Below are 4,147 nucleotides of genomic sequence, written 5' to 3'. Positions count from 1 at the left end.
TTGGGAACAGTTAAAATCACTGAATGTATGGAATTACCCAGGGATAATGTAGCATAAGAAAATAGGAGAGATGAGAGCCTCGGAGAACCCTGATAATTACAAGATAGGCTGCCGCTAAAGTGGTAGATTTCTTAGTGCTGGTCAAGAAGGTGAACTTTAGGAGTCGTAGAGACCTGGGTGCAAGTCTGTCACTCATCAGCTACCTGGCCTTTGTTAAGTTACTCAAACTCCCTATGATGCAGTTTCTTCATATTTTAAGTAATATAATACTTCCCCATAAGGTTCTATAATATTTTCACAATGACAGGAAGTGCTCAATACACAGTACCTAAGATTAGCAATAGTCATTGTCCTCTTAGTGGTCGATGGAAAAATAAAGAAAAATCAGGGCAATCAAAAAGGGAGAATGAACTGGGAGAAAATAAAGGCAAAGGCAAAGGCAAAGGCTTTGAAAGGCAAAGGATGGCAATTTCAAGTCAATGGCAGTGAGCAACATGAGTTAAATCCAGACAAGATGCATACCAAACCCAATGGCCTTGATGTTTAGGAAATCATTTGAGATGTTTTCTAAAATAATTATATTGAATATGGTTTTCTTTTCAAAATAAGTGTCCTCAACAAATAGAGTTACTACTATTTTTTTAATTGAGGTATAATTGACATATAACATTGTATTAGTTTCAGGTGTACAACATAATGATTCAATATTTGTGTATATTACAAAATGATCACCACCATAAGTCCAGTTAATATCTGTCACCATGCACAGTTACAAATTTTTTTCTTACAATGAAAACTTTTAAGATCTACTTTTATATCACCTTTCACATATGCAATACAGTGTTATTAACTATAGTCACCATGCTGGAGATTACATCCCTATTGGCTTCTTTATTTTGTAACTGGAATTTTGTACTTTCTGACCCCCCCCCCTTCAAGCAACTACTATTTCAGACATTTCATTTTGGAATTTTTTCACTCTCTGTTCTTAAAGAAATAATGGGGACTTTTTATCAAAAATATTAAAATCAAATGAAACCACCACTAAGTAATTATGAAAGAGTAGGGGACAACTTTGCTGTGTCATTTTGTTTCCTGTCCACCTAACACTACTGGCTAGATCTCTTTCCCGACAATGGTTTCCAAGTGTTCAGAATCCTTAGCCGAAAGAAACACATTGGTTGTAAAAAGGCTTCTCTTAAAAATACTGATAGTGCATCTACTACATCAATCCCCTAACACAATTCATGGTGAGAGAGAAAGAGACAGGAAGAGATGTCTCTGCAGGAAACCTCTTTCTTTGAATTTCTTAATTTTATTTTATTTTTTAAGGCAACATAGTTGGAAACACCTTGTATCAAAAAACCATGGAGAGAAATACATCACACATCCAGAGAAAGTCCTAAGATATTTAAGGTAAGATAGGAAAGTCCAAGGACTAAAAATCAGACAAGCGAGAGCAAAGGAATAAAAAACAAGCAAAACTTTTATTTGGGAACACGGAAGCTCAGCGGAGTTGCTGCTCAGTGTCCCCAGAACAGGCGAGGTGGCAGCAGGCTGCTGTGGCAGGGCCAGGGACCGCCCGGCTCTGGCTGCGAGCGAGAAAGGGAGGGTCGCTAGCATCTGTACAGTGAGAGAAAAGAACGCGTCCTGTGAGATGAGTTTCCCAAAGCTCCCTTAGCTGTCGTCCCCACACTTCTCTGCGCTCCTTTGTCACTGGGGTTACAGAGGCCTAGGAACTAAAAGCAAGGAAAGCTAGACCAAACAGGCAGACAAAAGTCCATTGTTCAAAGTATCATTTTCAAGCTGAGGGTGCATATAATACATTCATAGAAAGGGAATAGGGCCTAATCATAATGGAAATGGTTATTTCACATTTAAGACCCTGAGAGTGTGTGAAAAGCTAATCCACATACGATTCACTTTTATCCCACACATTCTTAATTGAAGAGACAGAAAGATGCTATTCTTTAAAAAATAAATTGTTCAGCTTAGAGACTATATCTGGAAAATAGCAGTCGTTTATATTAAAATCAATGAAAAAAAAATCTGTGTTCCGTATGACTGAGTATGACTGCTCCTTGTCAAACTCCAGAGGAAGCAGTGGCATGCCATACTCTCAGGTCTTTCAATTTAGGGCAGCTTCAGAAGCAAAAGAAGCAGAAGTGGCTGAGGGGTGGGAAGGGGGGCGATGTTATTTTTCACTACCCACATCGGTTGTTAAATAAATAAATCCTGTTTGTTTCCTGCCTAAAACTTGGCACACAAAAAGCGATTCTCTTATATTGTGAACTTTATGTGGATTTTGATCATTTGCTATTTCAAATATATTTCTGAGTTCTTAATTTTACGGAGAATTAGGAGGAGCAACACTTATCTTTCACTACAAAAATATACTCACAACATTATTTGGAACTAATGTGGGAAATATGCAGCTACAATTGTATTTTGGGCACGATGGAACTCTATTATAATTGCTGCAGGGCTTCTTCCACGCATAAATGTCTCTTTTTACTTTTCTTTTTTCTTTTTGCTGAAACTACACCTAAAATTCACTTTTGCAATATATATTATTTACTAGAGGAATTTTTGAGTTTTTATTTCTTTATTAGTTCTGTGTATTTTCTTTTTTTTTTTTTTTCTTCTTTTTTCTTTTTCTTGGTGGGGGGGAGTCTTCCTTAAAAATCATTTTCTGATATGTTTTTTTCTTCCAAAGTGTTTTATTTTTTCCTAAAAGTAACCCTTTCATTGTGTTAATAAATACAAATCTAAAGAGCTTTATTCAAGGGTTTTAGACATTTTAAAAATCTGTCCTATTGTAATAGGAAGCCTTGGAGACTCATTGAGATAGCAGCAAAGGCACAAGTTTCTTTTTATTATGAAAGATGTTTATGTGAAGAACAAAATAGACAAGAGAAAGTAACTGCTTCAGAATACTTGATGGGCACTTTAATCTTCTATTAATATGCAAATTGTGTTCTTTAGAACCCCAGTAAGAGATTTTTTTTTTCCAATCAGGCTATTTAAAAGTAGTCCTATTCTCCCAAAGGTCCTTCTTGCATGAGTCTAAGTGAAGCAGTGTTTTTTATGCTAATTCCCAAGATGCTCTTGTATGCATCATTTTCTTTTGAAATTATATGGAGTTTATTGAACCACATTTGTAAAACATTCCACAGTTGATTTCATTCTAAAGATCTTCTTTAATAGAACTGATTCCCTTGTTGATCTGTGTCATAGGAGAATGTTAAAGAAAATCAGTTTTAACAACATGGAAGAAATAAGAAAGGGCTTGTGGACACAAATGAAGATACAAGCTTGTAAACAGGAAAAGGACAATTTTTGTTGAGTAATTAACCTCATCCAAAATTTGAACCTACTAGAAACTACTGCACTGATGTTACAATTGTAAAGTACCTCTTCGAAACATAAATCTCAGGAATAATCACCAAGGTACAATTCCCATAGTCTTGTAGCTCTTTTGCAGGCTTTTATTCACCACATTAAATTTCTTTTCAATACCTTGCCTTTCCAAAAAGATTGTAATTATAACAACAATGCCAAGACAATTCCCTTATTGGTGTTGAAATTAAGATGAATAATAAAATTATTTATATGTAGCCGTATTGTTCTCCACACACCAACCGCTTCAGCTACCCAGTTCATATTAAAAAGAAGGAAACACTTACAGGTGCCTGGGTGGTTCCATAGGTTGAGTGACTGACTCTTGGTTTCATCTGGGATCCTAATCTCGGGGTGGTGAGATCGAGCCCCCCATGGGGCTCCATGCTCAACGTGGAGTCTTCTTTGCTTGAGTTTCTCTCTTCCCTCTGCCCCTCCCACTCCTGCTCACTCTCTCTCTCTCTAAAATAAATAAATAAATCTTTTTTTTAAAAAAAAGGAATGAAACATTTTACGTTACTTCTTTTCTTGTCATATTGATAGAATAGGAAGTCTCAAACACATTATCAATACAGTGTCCAGACTATGTTCCTATAATTTTTCCCAGAGAATGGGTATTTATTATTTATCTACCTTGCTATAGTTATAAAAACAGTATTTGGGGAAACTTTTGAGCAAATAATGTTTCTTCTGGATTAACAAGACTATTCTGATTTTTTCTTAAATGTATACATTAGTAGAAGTTATG

Source organism: Canis lupus, chromosome 2 (genome assembly GCF_048164855.1).
Source record: "Canis lupus baileyi chromosome 2, mCanLup2.hap1, whole genome shotgun sequence".
Lineage (NCBI taxonomy): Eukaryota > Metazoa > Chordata > Mammalia > Carnivora > Canidae > Canis > Canis lupus.
This window is presented reverse-complemented; position numbering follows the sequence as displayed.